Here is a 6,229-nt window from a genome sequence, read left to right as displayed (position 1 = left end):
GGTTCAAGGGTAGAGTGGCGCCCACCATTGGGTTATTTCATGGGAGGGGACAGCCTTGTGGAGGCCCCAGGCCTTGGCCCTGTTTTCAGCCCTGTGGCCCATTTCCTAAACTCCCCTGAACCGGGGCCCAGGGAACCAACTGGTGCTACGCTCCTCGTGAGCTGCCCCACTTTCATGGAGGCCTCCATATCACGGCTGGTGCTGAGGACCCCACACCCTCTCCCCTGCCTGGAGTTGCCCACCTGTCAACTCTGGTGGGCCCGCCAGAGAAGGGGGTCCATGACCTAGGCCCTGTGCTCCTCAGGGGGCGTGGGGGTGGGCTGCCTCTGAGAAGGATGGAGGAGGCCACGGAAGATGTGGGGTGAGGCGGAAGCATCTGGTGAACGAGGTTGGTACAGCTCCTGTGGGTCGAGGTCTGGAGCCTGGGCAAGAGGGGAATTAAAGGAGGGAGTTGGGGTGGGGTGGGAAGTTGGGGTGGGGGGCTGACGGTGCTGGGGGTGGACAGGAGGGAGGACCCTGAGACATTGGAGAGGAACAGGCTGGCAGAAGCATGGAGGAGTGGCAGATTTGGGGGAGGGCAACCTCAATCCGGAGCATAGAGAATGTTCCTCAGGAGACACCCTTTGTTGCTGCGGGCTCTTTTATGGATGAGGCTCCAGACACCTCAGGTGAAATGTTTCAAGGAGCCATTCTTTGTTCTAGGTGAGCATCTAGAACATTTCTTCTGGATGAAGGTCTTGACCACAATAGATGAACTGCCTAGGAAGATACTCTGTCTGGGTTTGATTGTAGTTGAGGTTCTGGCACGTTTAGCAGGGAGACTGTTGTAGAGAGACATTCTTTGTTCTGGCTTGAGTTCCAGGACACATAGCTGATAGAACGTCCTCGGGAGTCACTCTGAGCTGGATTCTGTTATAACGAGGTGCAGACGCTGGCAGCCTGCTGCTCTGCTGTGGGGGATTCTAGCTCCTGCCATGGCGGTGGGGGAGAGGGCACCAGAACCCTGTGTGAGTGGAATATTCTAGGAAAGGGTACTCCAGTCCTAGACTTCTAGGGTTTATAAAAGTTCTGTGCCCCTGTCCACCTTAGTCCACCGCCACCTTCCCGAGGAGAAACTGTCCTCAGAACCCCTGAGACATTTCAACTGCCAACTGGTTTCCAGCTGGAGAAAATTAGCTCTGGGGACATGACATGAATCTTGGCTCTTAGCCACCTTGCAGATGCAGCTCCCTGGGGCTGCAGCTGTAAAACTGACTTGTTTTGCCTCAGATCTGACAACCCTCCAGGACCCGTGGTTCATTCCCATGGTCCAAACATGCCAGGGCATCCTTGGGACCATTCACCCAGCGCCCTTTCTCTCCACCTGGGACAACGAGTCCTGGATAGCATGGGGGGTATGGGAGCTGAGAAGTAGGCAGTTCTGTGGGGTGAGGGGACAGAGCCTCTAGGCGAAGCTTGGAACCCCTCCCCACAAATTCCTCCCCGCCCTGCATGCCTACTAAGGTGCATTCACTGCAAGGGCTCAGCAGGCGATATTAAGGACAGATGCAGACCTGGGCTGGGGTGAAGTGGACATGAGAATTAGAGGGGCAAACTATGCAAATTAGAGGGGCACTTAGCCCTTTCTGGTTCAGCCTCCCTTGGGTTACAGATAGGAACTGAGGCCCAGAGTGGCAGCTAGTCTCACAAGGTCCTAGATTCCTGGCTGTTCCATCAGAATGTGAAAGGTGATAGTGGCTTTGCTAAGGATGCTGGGAGAGGGCCACACTCACGGTGCAGGGTGGCTCCAAAGGCAGAGGAGGCAGGACTGCACATACACACACACACACAAAAGCACACATCACCGCTGTGACACAAGTCACCTCACCCCCCAGCACCACAGGTGACTGCACAGACACCCGCCCAGGCCGAGATGGTGTGTGCATGCCTCCTGTCAACACACAGAGAGTGTTTTCCCTTCTTTCTTTCTTCTACTTCCCTGATCCCTAAGATGCCTCAGGAACCAGGCCTCAAGGTGGTGAGGGGTAGGAGAAGCCCAAGGCTGACCCAGACTCCCTCTGGTGTGTTCCCCCATCCTCTTTATCCTCTGTCCATCTGTTTCCAGAGACCAAATTCCATGGCCCTTTGTGAGATGGAAGCATTGAGGATGTGGACCCAGATCCAACCGACCGTTTCTCCTGGGTTGACTGCCAGGAGTTTTCACCCTGGATTGTTTCACTTAAACTCTCCCCTGCCTACAACAGAGGTGTTATCAATCCGTCTTACAGACGAGGAAACAGGCTCAGAGAGGGGACATAAGGGTCAGCCTTGGCGAGTTATTTTATTCCCCAGCGCCCTAGAATGGTCCATCTGGCTGCCCCATTCCCCAGCATCCTTGAAAGAAAAGTTAAAAATATCCTCCCTGGGAGTTGGGAGTCCTGATAGCTCCAGGAGCTGCCCAGAGAACCAGAGAGTAGGGGCGAGCAGGCAGTGCTGAGGCGTGGCTTGAGGCTCATTTTTGGACTTTACTCCACCTCCACCCCACATCTTCGCAATCCCACAAAACCTTCCCTAAAGGCCTCTGCCTGCAAGGACACCTGAACACCAGAAACGGTCATAGTCAAAGGGCCCGAGGAGAGGGCTACAGGCACCTTCTGCGTCTCACCCTCTGGAAAGAGCTCAGCCCCTTAAGGACTGCCCCCTCCCTCCACACCTAGGAGCTCAGGACCCCATCCCTCCCAGGCCTGAGGTCCCTCTCTCTGCTGGCCTGTCCCTTACTTCATCTTGTCCCTGCTGGTCCCCTTGTTTCACTGGGATGGAGGAGTCAGAGTACGGAAGGGGCACCATCCCATTCAAGCGGTTTTAGTTTCCTTTCTGTGACACAATCTACCTCAGCCAGTCTCTCTTCCCTGCCAGAACTGGACACCCTGGGTCCCTGCCTCCTGCTCCCCATTCCCTGTCTTCCACCCTAGCCTGGCTGCTCAGCCCTTCCCAGAATCCCTACAGCGTCCTTGCAGTGAGAGAAGGTTCACAGCCCAGAGGGGCCCTTAGTGTCCCTTAAGCCACCTACCCTCCACATCCACTATAAAGAAGAAATGGAGGCACAGAGAGGGCCAGGGACTTGCCCAAGATCACACAGGAAGTTGTGGCAGAGTTAGGCTTTTCCTGGGGATGAGAGGTAGTTGGGTCCATCTTAATTTTGCCAGGGAGAGAAGAGAACAGGATGCTCTAGGTACCAAATATGTCAGGCCCTGCCATGCTGTCAGTATCTCAACCCCTAGGAGACCGTGTCCCCATTCCCAGGGCAGACGTCTGTCTCCCGGTTTTTTGGAACTGATGCCCCAGGCTGCCGCCTGTGCTCCCCAAACCTCTCCAGGCAGCACACAGCCCTCATCGCACCCCCACGCACTGATGTTCCACGTGCCTTGTAACTATCACCTGGTTGGACAGCACAGACCTCCACCCCTCCCCAGAAGGGGGCTCCCCGACAAGGAAGCCTTCCTTGGTCCTCTCCTTTCATCTGCCTTATCCTCGTATCTCCCCCAAATCTGCCTTACCCCAAGCCAGTTCCCTGCTACACCTGTGTCCTGCAGAGGAGTGTCACCCATGAGAGTTGAAGAAAGCGGAGGGCAGGGAGGGCAAGGCCTGGTCCAGGTCTCAGGGTCAGGGCCAACAGGGCTAGGAGTATCCAGGGAGGGAAGGTCTTGCCTGGCAGCCCCAGTGCCCTCCTAAGGGCTAAAGTCCCACAGGTCCCTTGGAGATCACCTGGCCTGGGAATTCACTGAAACCTCAGGCAGTGGGGAGAAGGTTTCTGAGTGCATGGGTTGCAAATTCAAATGCCTCCAGTTAATGAAAATAAGAGCAGTAGAGGTGCTAGACAATAAAGAGCGGTGGGGACTCTGACAAACCGGAGAGTACGTGCCCTGCCTACAGCCACTAAAGTTCAAATTTTTGAAAAATCCAGTGCGGGCCAAACTAAACACTCATATTTGACCGTGAGCCACCAGTTTGAAACCTCTGGTTCAAAATGTTAATAAGGTTCTGGGAAGCCTTGAAGAGTCTGGAAACCCCTTTGAGACTTTTCTAGTCCAACCCTAAACCCCCATGGCCTGGCCACCTGAGAACTGGCCCCCCGCCCTCTCGACTGAAAAGGCCAGGGAGGTCTGGGCATCCACGAGGTCCCTGGCTTGGGAACCATCATCTGATAAGGGCTGCAGGCCCCTCCAGTGACTGACAGGGGGCAGTGTAAGGACTGGGGTCTTCTCCAGTTTGGGGGCCCCCAAGTAGGAGGAACCTGCACTGGGTAGGGGGAGAGTTCAGGTACAGGCAGAGGACTGAAAGCCAGGACCCAACTGCCCCATCCTGTGCTGGGCCATGCCACCCTTTGGCACTCTGAGGATGGCTCCCTCCCAGATATGGCCCACAGGGGGAGAAGCTATCAATTTCTGTACTTCCGTTCTTTGTAATGTCTCAGTGAAAGAGATGAAGTGAGTGCCAAGCTACGTGGGCAGCAGTGGGGATGGGGTCTGCGGTCCCCCTTCCCAACCAGAGGGGCTTCTGAGACCCTGGGGCTGGGGGGGAAAGACTCTAAAGTGCCCTTCTGGTTGGGGAGGGGCTAGGACATTCCCGGGTTCTTGGTTGCTGCAGGTAGAGGCGAGGGGAGGAACAGCAGGAAATTGTGGAAGTGGGAGAGGAAGGCCTGATCTAGGGATGGCCTGGTTCCTGGAAGCAGAAAACTCCCCGGTATGTGTGTGTGGGTGGGGTGTGGACCTGCTGTGCCCGGCTTCCTCTACCCTTCCCTTCTCCCAGCAAGAAGGGGGCTGCCTTCTCCCTAGCAATCCTGGCCTTTATTCTATGCACAATCGTCGTTAAGGGCACCCCCAGGCCAGGCTGAAGGGGGGTGGGCCCTGGGGCACCTGCAGTAATCCCAGAGTGGAGGGTAGCTTGAGGCTAAGGGGGTGAGAAAGGCACTAGGTAGGAAAAGGATATTCTTCCATCTCCCTCTCACCCAAATCCCAGACTCCAAACCAGGCCTGTCTCCATTTGGTTGGCTAAACAACCACACTTGGAGGGACCCCATCTGAACAGCCCCCCAAACCCACTGTCTTTTGTGAACCAGTCATAAACTAGCTGGAAGGGACCTGAATGATTCCCAGATCCCCCCTTATTATTTTCACCCCTGAAGATCCTATAGTTTGGGAGATTTTTCTCCAAAACTAGCCTCACTTCTTGAAGGATAATTAATTTTCCCACATTAAATTAACTCAAACTGAGCTTCTGATTGCAGATAAATGCTTCCAAGGCCTTGAGTTAGCTTCTAGGGCTTAAAGGTGGGGGGAATATCTGTATTCTGTTGTTATTTAACACATAATTCTCAAGAGCACCTGTGGGCCCCATTCTTGCCTCTGGGACCCGAAGTTAGGAATCAGTGGTTTAATCATCCAGCGTCTGTTGAATCATCCTTCCCCTTCTGAATGGGAAGGCCCAGAAGAGGTGGCCAGCGGAAGGTCACACAGTGAGTTGGGAGGGTGGGATCAGAGCCCAGGTTCTTCGGGGTCCCACCAGAACACCCCCAGCTCTGATGCCCCCTCTTCCACTTTTTCTCCAACTCCAGGAACCACTAGCCATGCCCAAGGGGCTAACTTCCCTCCCTCAGCACAATTCCGGGTGATTCTCTCATCCAGATTCTTTCTTCCCTCCCTAGTCGGCCCCCACCCCTGCCCAATTGTGTTTCCAATCCCGATCCCACCTTCTGGTATTTACTGCATCTGTGCCATCCTCAGTCCCGACCCCACTCACCCCTCTGCCCTTCCCCCAGGAGGGGGTGGGGACCCCAAGCTGGGACTTCTGTACTGAGACTCTTTTGTACACCACAAACTTTTTGTATATTTTTAATTTTGCTGCAACATGAGATATTAAAAGTCATTTCAGTACGTGCTGTTTGCGTCTTATTGTTTTGGCTATTCTGCGCCAGAGAAAGAAGATGAGGAAGGAGGGTGCGGGGAGAAAGGATACCCTCTGCCACACCCCTGCGGCTCCTGTGGCTCCATTAAGAGACAAAGGCATTTGGCTGGAAGAGGACCACAGCGCATAAAGCTCCCTGTTGATTGGACAGAACCTCAATCACTCAATCAGAATGGTGGGTGGGGACAAAAATTTAGGGATTTTCTCCAAACTCCTCGTTTTACAGGTAAGGGAAAAAAGGGACTGGGGACAGACTTGCTAGAGGTCACAGAATGAATCCGTGGCA

Source organism: Balaenoptera ricei, chromosome 15 (assembly GCF_028023285.1).
Source record: "Balaenoptera ricei isolate mBalRic1 chromosome 15, mBalRic1.hap2, whole genome shotgun sequence".
NCBI lineage: Eukaryota > Metazoa > Chordata > Mammalia > Artiodactyla > Balaenopteridae > Balaenoptera > Balaenoptera ricei.
Note: the sequence above shows the minus strand (reverse complement) of the source record.